This window comes from Macrobrachium nipponense, chromosome 27 (genome assembly GCF_015104395.2).
Source record: "Macrobrachium nipponense isolate FS-2020 chromosome 27, ASM1510439v2, whole genome shotgun sequence".
In the NCBI taxonomy this organism is placed as follows: Eukaryota; Metazoa; Arthropoda; class Malacostraca; order Decapoda; family Palaemonidae; genus Macrobrachium; species Macrobrachium nipponense.
In genome coordinates this window covers 38,826,846-38,840,281 of record NC_087216.1, presented here as the reverse complement: position 1 = coordinate 38,840,281, position 13,436 = coordinate 38,826,846, and positions in this window count along the sequence as shown.

Genomic DNA, 13,436 nt, shown 5'->3' with positions numbered 1-13,436 from the left:
CAGTAAAAGTATATGGGAAAATAAAATGAAAATAATTAGCAAATATCTTAACCCTCTTACGCCGACTGGACGTATTTTACATCGACATTTTTTGTCTCCCGTGTGCCGACTGGATGTATTTTACGTCGACTAACAAAAGTTTTTTTTAAAATTCACGGAAAAATACTTATAGGCCTACCAGCCTAAAACTTTTGAATCACGCGCCTTGGGGGATGCCGGGAGTTCACGGATCAAGGTGTTGTTTTGTTTACAATCGTTACGCAGGCGCGCAAGCGCAAATTTCTTTCTTGCCGCACTAAAAAGTATCTGTAACACATCTCGGAAATTATTTCGTCACTTTGACATAATTTTTGTACCATTGTAAATTAGCCGTTACATGAAGTATTATATATGAAAATGTGCGCATTTTTATGTAGAATACAACAATAAAATACTCATGATTGTAGCTTTTAAAATTTTTGATATATTTTCATATAAATAACGATAATTGCCAAAATTTCAACCTTCGGTCAACTTTGACTCTACCGAAATGGTCGAAAAACGCAATTGTAAGCTAAAAATCTTATATTTTAGTTATATTCAATCATTTACCTTAATTTTGTAACTAATTGGAAGTCTCTAGCACAATATTTCGATTTATGGTGAATTTATGAAAAAACTTTTTCCTTGCGTCCGCGCGGTAACTCTTCCGAAAAAAAATCACACATGCGATTGTGGTAATGTTTGCACCATTTTAAAATTAGCCATTATATAAAGTTTTATATATGGAAATGTGCGCAATTTCATGCACAATACAGTAAGTCCTCGGGTTACGCCGGTCTCGACTTATGATGTTTCGTGGTTACGAACGCGCCCCCATAAAAATATAAAAAATAATATTTTGCGTCGTTCCGTCTTACGCGGTTTAGTGTCGTAAGCGACGTAAACAAACGCGAACTAGTTCCTGGCGCACGGCGGAAGAATACGCTTTGTGGGGGAGAGGACGGCGTCGCTTCGCTACGCTCATTCCTCGCCCATACGCCATGTTGGTTGTTTACACTGCCTCTCTCTCCCTCGTGTTGTATCGTTTTTGTAACTTTTTGCTCTTTGTTATGGCTCCCAAGCGCAAGGCGGACTCTTCTGATGGTAGTGCATCGAAGAAAAGAAAGGCCATCACCATGGAAATTAAAGTGGACATTATAAAGCGATCTGAGAAGGGAGAAACGCCAACAAACATTGGCCGCTTGCTTGGCCTTAGCCGTTCGACCGTTGCTACCATTATCAAAGATAAAGAGCGCGTCGTTGAACATGTGAAAGGATCTGCTCCTATGAAAGCGACAGTGATAACTAAGCAGCGTAGTGGTCTAATAATTGAAATGGAAAGGTTATTGGTGCTTTGGTTGGAAGACCAAAATCAATGGCGTATCCCAGTCAGCCTTATGGTGATTCAGGAGAAGGCGAAAAGATTGTTTGAAGCATTGCAAGCCAATCAAATTAATAAAGGTAAGGAATTGTTCTCTCGTTGTTATTGATAGGTATTTACATTAAATCATGTGGTATTTTTTAATGTTCCGACTTACGCTGAAAATCGTGTTACGACGCATCTAAAGAACGGATCAACGTCATAACTCGAGGACCCCCTGTACAACTAAAAACAACCCATGGTTGTAGCTTTTATCAGTTTTGAGATATTTTCATATAAATAACGATAATTGCCAAAATTTCAAACTCCGGTCAACTTTGACTCTACCGAAATGGTCGAAAAACACAATTGTAAGCTAAAATGCTTATATTCTATTAATATTCAAGCATTTACCTTCATTTTGGAACAAATTGGAAGTCTCTAGCACAATATTTCGATTTATGGTGAATTTATTAAAAAAATAACATTTTCTTTATGTCCGCGCGGTAACTCTTCCGAAAAAATCATACGTGCGATTGTGGTAATGTTTGCACCATTTTAAATTAGCCGTTACATAAAGTTTTATATATGAGAATGTGCGCAATTTCATGTACAATACAACAAAAAATAATTTAAGTTTGTAGCTTTTCTCATTTTTGAAATATTTGCATATAAATCACGATAAATAGAAAAAAAACCATGTTCGGTCAACTTTGACTCTTACCGAAATGGTCGAAAAACGCAATTGTAAGCTAAAACTCTTACAGTCTAGTAATATTCAGTCATTTATCTTCATCTTGAAACAAATTCGAAGTCTCTAGCAAAATATTTTGATTTATGGTGAATTTAAAAAAATCTTTCCTTCCCTCCGCGCGCGGATTCTCCGCCACAAATCTCCGAAATGCGTACGTACCATTCTCGGAATATTTGCTCCGTTTCATATTAGGCATTTCATAGAGTTTTATATATGAAAATGTGCGCAATATCATGTAGAATAAAACAAAAAATATTTAAAGGTTGTAGCTTTTCTTATTTCCGAAATAATTGCATATAAAAAATATATATAAAAAAATTCGAAATTCGGTCAACTTCAACTCTTCAGATATGGTCGAAAACTGCAATTGTAAGCTAATACTCTTACAGTATAGTAATATTCAATTATTTGTCTTCATTTTGAAAGAAATTGGAAGTCTCTAGAACAATATTTAGATTTATGGTGAATTTTTGAAAAAAATATTTGTTTACGTCCGCACGTTACGAATTCATGCATTATTTTGTGATAATATTTTCTCTGTGTTGCTTTTATTGTTTTACAATGTATTATATACCAAAATGATCGCAATTTAGTGTACATTACAACGAAAAAAAAGTAACTTGATACCTTTAACCGTTTTGCGCACAGCGCGATTTGAATACAATTATATATGAAATTTTGTTTTTGAGCTATCATACATCGCATTATTTATATATGATAATGATAATTTTTTCTCATTTCTGATGGTTGCATACTAAACTTCAGCCAATGACAAAAAAAGGAGCCAAAAATGAACTCTTAATCTTGAAAACTAAGCGCGCTGTGATTTTTTGAAAAAAATATTTTTTCCGCTTCCGCGCTCACTCTGAAACACCTCCGGCACACGGGAGACAATTTTTTTTTACCGCTTCGGCGTAAGAGGGTTAAATATATTGTAAAACATGCTTTATCACTAAAAACTTTACAGTAATGATATTGTTATGATACAATAAAGTTTTATACATACTTACCTGGCAGATATATACATAGCTATTGACTCCGTCGCGCCGACAGAATTTCGAATTTCGCGCACACGCTACAGGTAGGTCAGGTGATCCACCGCGCCGCCGCTGGGTGGCGGGAATAGGAACCCATTCCCGTTTTCCATCAGATTTTTTCTACACCATCTGTCTCCTGAGGGGAGGCTGGGTGGGTAGTTTAATTGTATATATCTGCCAGGTAAGTATGTATAAAACTTTATTGTATCATAACAATATCATTTTTATACATTCAACTTACCTGTCAGATATATACATAGCTGATTCACACCATTGGAGGAGGGTAAAGACAGCTAATAACTGATTTAACAGGAAAACACAACAATCGTTGTAGGTATTAATAACATAAAACCTTGGTTCCTACCTGTTTAGACTGAAGACTTCATGGTTAATGCCCAGGAGTCTGCTTAGTCTCAAGAGCCTCAGCGAGATATTGATCTATTGCTAAGAGTTCTTGTAGGTCTGCCAAAGGGGTCTTATCCACTTATTTGGCCGATCCTATAAGGGCTATGTCAAAGGGTTTCAATCCACTTATATGACAAGAACCTTTTTTCTAAGGAGCACAATCCCGATCCTGATCACCTTAACCTAACCAAATGTTGTATCTAAGATTGCAAGAAGTCATCCCCGGACTCCTTGCAAACAACCAAAAAACTCAATCACAATATTTTACACCTAATTCTTTATGAAAAATAAATAAAAATAAAAATAAACAAATATAATTTCAATTTGTACTACCTCGCTTGTAAGACCTATGCACATTCTCATACTGTCAAAAGCACCAAAAGCCGCCTGTGCTAGCCCAAGCACTCTTGTCAGCAGAAAATCCTGATACCTGTCTTAAAAGGAGAGGTCCCTGTACGAATTTAGACAATGTCTTTAATCCTACTCCGTTTAAAAGGCACATTTCTAGTTCCTCACTAGCAAGGGCTATGGCCGCCTGTGCGACACCAAGCACTTTTACAAATAGTCTGCCTCAAATAGTGGAGATCTCCGTAATCAAAGACACCGTTTTTATCCAAGCCTATCCTGTAAGATAAACTCAAAGTTCCTTACCTAAACAAGGCCACGGCCGCCTGTGCAACAACTAGCCGTCAGGTAAGAAAGTTAGAGCCCATCCCACCAGGTATGGTATGGAAGTATTAGACTTTTCATAAAAAGTTTAAGGATCAGTATGTGTCCTCAGTCCCAGCCACTGTATCCGCAGACCAAAAGGACCTAGAGAGAAGCACTTGTCGTAGGTAATTTTAACATCTCTAAGATAGTGGGATGCAATACCGAGTTGCATCTCCAATAGGTCGCATTAATAATGTCCTTCATGGACATATTCTTTTGGAATGATAATGATGTTGCCACTGCTCTTACCTCATGAGCTTTAACTCGTAATAATTTAAAGGAACCCTCTGCACAACGCTATGAGCTTCCATAATCACACTTCTAATAAAATACGCTAGCGCATTCTTGGACATTGGTCTTTTCGTGTCCCGAACTGCGCACCATATACTTTGTTTACATGCCTTCAACTCTTCTTTCTTTTTAAGATAGAACCTAAGAGCTCGTAACCGGGCATAAAGTTCTTTCAATTTCGTCTCCCATTAAGTTTGAAAGACTTTTCACCTCAAAAACTCCTTGGCCATGGTTTCGAAGGGTTCTCATTTTTTGCCAAAAAAAACAGAGTTTGAAAAGAACAGATGGCTGCGTCTTTCTTAAAACCCACCCGAGAATCTAGGGCATGGATTTCACTTATTCTCTTAGCCGTCGCTAAGGCTATGAGAAAAACACACTTTCTTGTCCAATCCCTGAACGAGGCACTGGTCGGAGGTTCAAATTTTTCCGATGTAAGGAATTTGAGCACAACATCCAGATTCCAACTTGGCGGAGTAGAGGATATAGATTTTGACGTCTCGAACGATCTTATGAGATCGTGCAAATCTCTATCCTCTGCCAAGTTTAAGCCTCTATTTCTAAATACCGCTGAGAGTATACTTCGGTATCCCTTTATTGTAGCTACGGACAGATTGGATTCCTCTCTCAGGAATAAACAGAAAAAATCTGCTATATTGGTCACAGAGGTATCGGAGGAGGACAGCTTATTCTTCCTACACCATCTTCTAAAATACATCCCACTTCGATTGATAGACCTGGATAGTTGACGATCTCCGGGCTCTAGCAATTGCTTTCGAAGCCTTGCTTGAAAAGCCTCTCGCTCTGACCAAACTTTCGATAGTCGAAGGCAGTCAGAGCGAGAGCGGGAGGTTTTGATGGAACCTCCCGAAGTGGGGTTGTCTGAGAAGATCTATCCTTGTTTGGAAGAGATCTTGGATAGTCTACTGTCCATTCCCTGGTAAACTCTGTGAACCAATCTTGGGATGGCCAAAACGGGCGATGAGAGTTAATCTCGTCCCTGTTGATGCTACGGAACTTCTTCATCACTACTCCTAGCAACTTGAATGGAGGGAAAGCGTAAGCGTCGAGTCCCGACCACTCTTATGCCATAGGCATGGCAATCCACCGCTATCGCTCTCGGGTCTTCTACTAAGGAGCAGAAGTTCTCTATCCTCTTTGACAGGAACGTCGCAAACAAATCTATCTGCGGCCTCCCCCACAGGTTCCACAGACTTTGGCAGACTTGCTCGTGCAGAGTCCACTCCGTGGGGAGAACTTGTTTCGTCCTGCTGAGCCTGTCTGCTCTGATATTTCTTTCCCCTTTCACAAATCTGGTCAGGAGGGTAATATTCCTCTCCTCCGTCCATGACACAGATCCTTCGTTATCTCGAATAGGGAAAAACGAGTGCGTCCCCCCCCCACTGTTTTTTGATATAAGCCAACGCCGTGGTGTTGTCTGCGTTGACTTGAATCACTTTGATTTCTTACTTCTGACTCGAAGAATTTTAATGCCAGAAACACTGCATATAGTTCTTTGGCATTTATATGCCAATCTCTTTATTCTTTCTTCCATTTGCCAGAGACTTCTCTTGCCCCTAGAGTCGCTCCTCATCCCGTTTCTGAAGCGTCTGAGAACAAGATTTGGTTTGGGTTCCGAACCTCTAGGGACACTCCCTTGTTTCTCTTGAGTGGGAGCAGCCACCACTTTAGGTGTTTCTTCTTCACCTCTAATGTTACCGGAAAAGTGTCCGACAGATGGCCCTTCTTCCAAGTCAAGATCTCTTTAGGAAGAATTGTAGAGGCCTTAGATGAAGTCTTCCTAGGGATACAAATTGTTCCAGGGAAGAAAGAGTCCCTAGAAGGCTCAGCCACTCCCTGGCTGAACTCCTGTCTTTCTTTAGAAGGATGTAACTTCTGAATCCGAAGAATCCTTTCTTGGGACGGAAAACCCGAAAATCCCGAGAATTCATCTGAATCCCCAAATAGACTATGTCCTGACTGGGGGTCATCTGCGATTTCTCGAGATTCACGAGAAGTCCTAATTCCTTTGTCAATTCTAATGTTTTCTTCAGATCCTCCAAACATTGTTCCTGGGATTTTGCTCTTATCAGCCAATCGTCTAGGTACAGAGAGACGCTTATGCCTTCCAGGTGTAGCCATCTGGCTACGTTCCGCATCAGGTACGTAAATACCTGTGGAGCCGTGGAGAGGCCGAAGCACAAGGCCCTGAACTGGTAGACTTTCCCTTGAATCACAAACCTGAGATACTTCTTTGATGACGGGTGAATAGGAACGTGGAAATATGCATCCTGCAGGTCTAGAGAGACCATCCAGTCTCCTCTTCGCAGGGCTGAAAGTACCGAGGCAGAAGTCTCCATCGGAACTTTTTCTTTTCCACATATTTGTTCAGAATGCTCACGTCCAAGACTGGCCTCCACCCCCGATGCCTTTGGAACTAAAAACAGGCGGTTGTAAACCCCGGAGAGGAAGGATCCTGAACCTCTTCTATTGCCTCTTTGTCCTTCATTCCTATCACCATCTGAAGAAGTGTCTCCCTCAGAACAGGGTCCTTGTACTTCGCCGACAGTTCCTTTGGGGAATTCGACAAAGGCGGTCTGTCCTGAAAAGGTATAATGTAACCTTTCCCCAAGACTGCTAGTGTCCAAGGGTCGGCTTTCCTTATCTTCCATTCCCCTACGAAGTTTAGGAGCCTGGCCCCTACAGATGTTTGGAGGACCTCGCTGCTACTTTGATTTCTTGAAAGATCTAAAGGAGGACCTTCCTCGCTTTTCTGCTGTCTTCCTTTTTTGTTGGAGGACGAGAGGTGGAACCTCTCTGAAAGGGCACTACCGGAGTACGAGTACGTTTCTTCGCTACTGGTACTGTTGGTCTTGATTTCTTGGAGGATTGTACTAATAAGTCTTGGGTTGCCTTTTCAGCAAGAGACTTTGAAATCTCCTTCACCAAGTGCGAAAGAAAAGGAAAAGGTGATCCGAGAGAGGGAGCGTATAACAGGGCTGACCTTTGTGAAGGAGAAACCGCTTTGGTTAGAAATGAACCAAATAATGATCTCTTCTTCACTACTCCTGCTCCAAATAGAGATGACAATTCTCGATCCATCCTGAACCGCCTTATCCATACAGGATAAAATGCAATGTAAAACTTCAGGTTCTAAAACATCTGGTTCATTTGCCTTCTTGGCCAGCACTCCAAGGGACCAATCCAAGAAGTTAAAAACTTCTAGTACATGGAAAAGTCCCTTGAGGTGTTGATCCAATTCTGACATGCTCCAATATGCTTTAGCTGTATTCAAAGCATGTCTTCTTCGATGCTTCAACCAAGCTTGAAAAATCCGCCTCCGCGGAAGATGGAAGCATAAGCCCCATCGCTTCCTCTGTCCTGTACCATATTCCCCTCCTACCTCCGAGCTTACATGGAGGAGTGCAAAAAACTGTCTTCTGAGCTTCCTTCTTCACCTTCATCCAATTATTTAAAGATTGAATAGCCTTCTTCATTGATATGGCTGGTTTTCATTTTTAAATACGAAGACGATTTAGGAACTTTCGTACTGGAGAACAGAGATCTCGGGGAATGGAGGAGCTGCAGGGCGTTAGAGAGTCTCCAAATTCTTGTAGGAGAAGAGAGGCTAACACTTTGTAGTTTAGATACCCCTCATTGTTCGGGGTTTCTTCCTCCGACACCTCATCCAACTCCATCCTAGAAGGAGAGCGAGCTCTTTTATTAGATTCTTTGTCCGTAGACATACTTCCCTATAGGTGAAATACTCCTAGAAGGAATAGAGACTGACAGATCTAGAAGTTCTCCCTTTTTCTGTTTTTTTTTTACCCTTTAAAAGCTCCAATAAAATACATCCTGAGACATGGAGGTTGAACCATAACCTTCGATGTACCAGGTTGCTTCCTTGCATTAGGGTTTCTACTTGTATGGAGACTCGCTATCCGAAGACATTACATGAAAAGATCTTCTATTACCCCTTATAACTTCTCGCTCTTGCCGCTCTTCATGATCAGCTGGCGCCTTGCGCCTGACTGGCGCTTCGCGCTTGGTTGAATCTTCTCGCGCGGCTGGCGCCTCACGCTCGGCTAGCGCTTCGCGCCTCGCTGGCTCCTCTCGCACGGCTGGCGCCTCGCGCTCGACCTCGTGCTTCACGCCTGGTTGGCGCTTCGCGGCCGTCTATCGCGTCGCGTCTGGCTGGCGCTTCGCGCCTGTATGTCTTTCTTCGCGGCCCGCTGGCGCCTCGCGCCTGGCTAGCGCTTCTCGCCTGGTAGGTGCTTCTCGGCAGTCTGGCGCATCGCGCCTGGCTGGCGCTTCTCGTCTGGTTGGCGCTACGCTCCTGGATGGCGCCTCGCGCCTGATTGTCTCTTCCTGCTTGTAGGAATTCTCACGCGCGGCTGGCTCCTCACGCCTGGCCAGCTTCTCGCGCCTAGTCGTCTCCTGCGATATCGGATAGGGCCTGGTTGCCGCGTCGCGCCTGATTGGAGCCTTGCGCTTACGTGTTAGTTCTTTGCGGCTGACTGGCGCTCCGCGCCTGGCTGGCGCTTCGCGCTCGGCTGGCGCTTCACGCCTGGCTGGCGCCTCGCGCCCCGAACTCGCGGGTCTGTGAAAAATAGACCCTTCATCCGAGAAGAATCTTCTTTTCTGGGAGGTTGATAGTAAGGGTTTTTTTGACTTCTTCACAGGAAGATTAACATCCTTTCTTTTTCTTGAGGATCTCTCGAAAGAACCCCGACTAGAGAAGCAATAGACTCTTGCATATCTTTTAATATCTTCGTCGTTTCTTCTCTCTGGTCTAAACGAGAGGAAGGAGAGCCTTCTTTCTCCATTCCCCACAAACTTATCGGAGAAGCCAAACCTTTGCTTTCTTATTCCTCTGTCGGGGAGTCCTCCGAAAAAACGTTCCGGACTTGAGTTTATGCCCGATTCTTCCCAGATCCTCTTCAAGGGACGAGAACGATCCGCTGATCTCCATCCTCTTTTAGGTGAGGAATTCTCTGATGACGAAAAACATTCACGTAGAATGCTTTTTCTAATGCGTTCTCTGGCAGTCTGTGACGTTACAGATTCTGCCAAAGAGACGTCTGACTGGTGGGGATCCTCCATAACCTCCGTAAGGCTTTCGACATTCCTTCTCCTCTGGGCTTGGGAGCTTGAAAGAGGTCTAGGCCTGGGAGCGTTGTGAAGCCAATCAGACGCCTCCTCCACTTCACTGGGGAAATTCACATCACTTTCCACAGCACTACTTTGCTTACCTTCTATGGCAGCCATTTTACGCTCCATTTTCATAAGCGCCAGCTTAAGGCTTGCTATCTCTGAAGCAGAGTCCGTAGGATCTGCATTCGGAGAAGGACCTGAAATATTACAAGGAGCGTTCATAATGTTAGAGGAGGGTACAATATTACTCACCAAACCACTTGAAGATTGAGAGCTAGGCTTGGTTTTGGAAGATGACTTCCTTAACCGGTCTTTCTCTAATTTCCTTAAATAAGAAGTTAGAGACTTCCACCCTTCAGCACTCAAAACTCTCACATTCATGACAAGTGTTATCCATCGAGCATTCATACTTCCTGCATCTTTTACATACAGTGTGAGGATCAACCGAAGCTTTCGGCATTCTCACCTTGCACCCTTCATTCACACACATTCTCACCACACTTCCAGAATCAGACATCATGATGACAATTCCAAGCCAAAATCCAAATAACGATCCACAAAAGCGTATGCCAGTACAACGATCCAAATACGTCACCAAAGGGTCCCAAAACGATGATCAATTGTATCCAAAAACGAAATCCAGCCGGAGATACCACAACGCATGTTGCCAGTATGGCCGACAGAAAAAATCTGATGGAAAACGGGAATGGGTTCCTATTCCCGCCACCCAGCGGCGGCGCGGTGGATCACCTGACCTACCTGTAGCGTGTGCGCGAAATTCGAAATTCTGTCGGCGCGACGGAGTCAATAGCTATGTATATATCTGACAGGTAAGTTGAATGTATAAAAATATAACTTCAAATACATCTTAAATTACCCTGTGAGAGAGAGAGAGAGAGAGAGAGAGAGAGAGAGAGAGAGAGAGAGAGAGAGAGAGAGAGAGAGAGAGAGATTATTACTACCATAAGTACAAAGTAAATTATCTTTATCATAAAAACTTGTATTTAGTCACACACACACACACAATATGAAAAAAACAATAATTTATGAATAAACAGTGTTGTTATAATAAAAGAAGTGAATTAATGATAATTTTAAAAAGTTTAATACTACTTCAATACTATGAGAGAAAATGGTTTCTCTTACGTATACAGTAGAGAGAGTAACTTAATTAGTTGGTCAACATTCTTTAAGACAGATTTATATATTTTGTATTAAACATTTTATAGATATTTTGCCGTTTATTAATATTAATATTTCAAAATTATTAAATCATTGTTATAAGCATTTTGTGGGGAGCATATTCATAAGAGTAACAGTTGTAAAAGGGCACTAATTTAAGATGTCTTAAGATGTTTTGGGTTGATGGTTTGGGGTGTATTTTTGTTTGAAATGATATTAAATTGTTTAGTATGATAATTTAAGGCATATTTGTGTTTATCTATCAAAATAAGTAGTGAAATGTTGAAACAGACCCTTATAAGCATTTTAGTTTATGGGGTACTGGGTATTTAGCAGTTATAAGCCCGTTATTAGCATTTTCAGAGAGGATTTCTGCATTTCCGCGGCAGGTTCCAGAACTATTCCTACATAAAAGTGGGGGAGCACTGTATATGATGTATAATAGTGATCCCTGATTAATTACCTGTGAATTTTCTTGTTCACCATATATTTAATATCAAATCAAAGATGGGAATTTTGCAAAAGCTAATATGTGAATTATAATGTCAGCCCACAAAAAATTGGTGGAGTTTCTCAATTCACTGTTCATTCTGGAAATATTGCCATATGCAGCAGATTATTTACTTATCAATAAATAATATTTCCTTTCGAAGATGTTATATGTAATTGAAATAAATTAAAGTAGAATTAAGTAGATTTATTCAACATATCAAAGATAATTATTTTGCAAAGTAAGGAAAATATATAAACATGAGTCCATGAATTCTAATTTATTCTCAACTAAAGTTTTGTGACAGCATAAAGCACTTTGAAGTTGGCTTTGCTACCGCTCGAGTCTTGACCCAACATATTGTACTGTACTGGGGTGTCATCAGTTCATTGCCTACTGCCGATAAATAATACATTAAACTTTTCAATATTCTTTAATAGCAAAGTGTAATTTAATTGAATTTGTGCTTTGATCAATAAAATAATTTGCATGACATTTAATGGGCTTAAATGTGACTTCTGATTTTGACACCTGATTAGTCTAGGTCTATTTTCAGCAGTATACTCTCTCAGATATGTAATGTGAATTAATATTTAAATCGACAATATCTATATATCAATCTGCTTTATTTGATTATTTCCGTTACAGGAAGTCCACAGTTATTGGAGGACTCGGTTATCAGTGATCCGGTTTTATCACACTTGCCTAGCGCCATAAAATCGGTGATTTATGGTGCTGTAACGGGCCGAGTTCTGGTTATCGGCGCTGTAAGGCATACCTAGCACAGGTGCCATAAGCGCCATTATGGAGCCATAAATCGCTGAATTTCGGTTAATGGCGATTTTCGCTTATCGGCACACCCCCCGATAACTGGAGACTGCCTGTATTCTTTTTTCACTAGCCATGTTTTCATAATTGCTTAACATAATTTACTCAGATCTAACTATCTCAAGTCAAAAAGCAATCATACAGAATCCAACAAAAACAATTTAGTTTTTTTTTTTTTTTTTTAAATCTAATTCCTTGCATATCATCTTCTTTCATCTGGACATGTTGGAAAGCTGTGGGAGTCAAAGCTGACGAACACATTAAGAAAGGCATACTTTCATAAAAGCTTAATTGGGTTAATCTTTCTGTAGCTATTCATTTCTTCTAAAAAGAAATTCATTAAAATTACTTTCACATGTATACCTAGACCTACTGCCATAAGCTTATTATAAGTAGCTGAAAGGATAGGAAATATGAAAGGTGACTTTTAGGGAAATGTTCTTTGAAAGCTGCAACAATCATACAGGGTGGAACATGAGTTTATGCAAATATTTTGGGGAATGAAAGAAAAAGTAATTTTGAGCAGAAAATTTTCTATAAGCATATGCATTTTAAGGCTTCGGTTGTTGGTGAGGGGAATTTTAAAATAACCATTATCAAAAGCGAGAATAATTAGGTTGTCGGAGTAGTCTGTGATGTGGGGGGAGCAGTGTTGCTGTATAGGAGGATGGAGGGATTATTTAGGTTTTGAAGAAAAAATTGCATGCATCAACAAATCTGTTTCTGTCCCTATCAGTGGTATTCACTGGACACAAATAAAAATAAGAAAAATTAAAGTAAGCCTAACCGAATCTCCAATCTATCAAAGGTAGGCTTGCTTATTCATTAGCCACCTTTCAAAAGTTTCAAGTGTATTTTTAAAAATCTCTCCCTTTCTATCTAAAGTCTTCATCAGACACCAGTCACAGTCATAGAGGTAGTCATGATTCCTGGTTCCACATTATCATGAGGCGCTAGAATTCCATGTTCACATATGAATGTTGCTCAGCAACATTTACCCAACTGTATTGTCTTGCTTCGAGGAGTTCCACTTCTAGTCCCATTTTCTAAACTTTGCCATTCTCTAAACAGTTTGGTTCATCTATGTTTCTTTTTGGGGTTTTTGGTATTAAGCTTTCTTGATCTCTCTCTAACAGGAACTTGCATCGAGTGCGGTGCATTAATTGTCTCTCGCTGAGCAGAGGGTGTTTCTTGGACCAATAAATG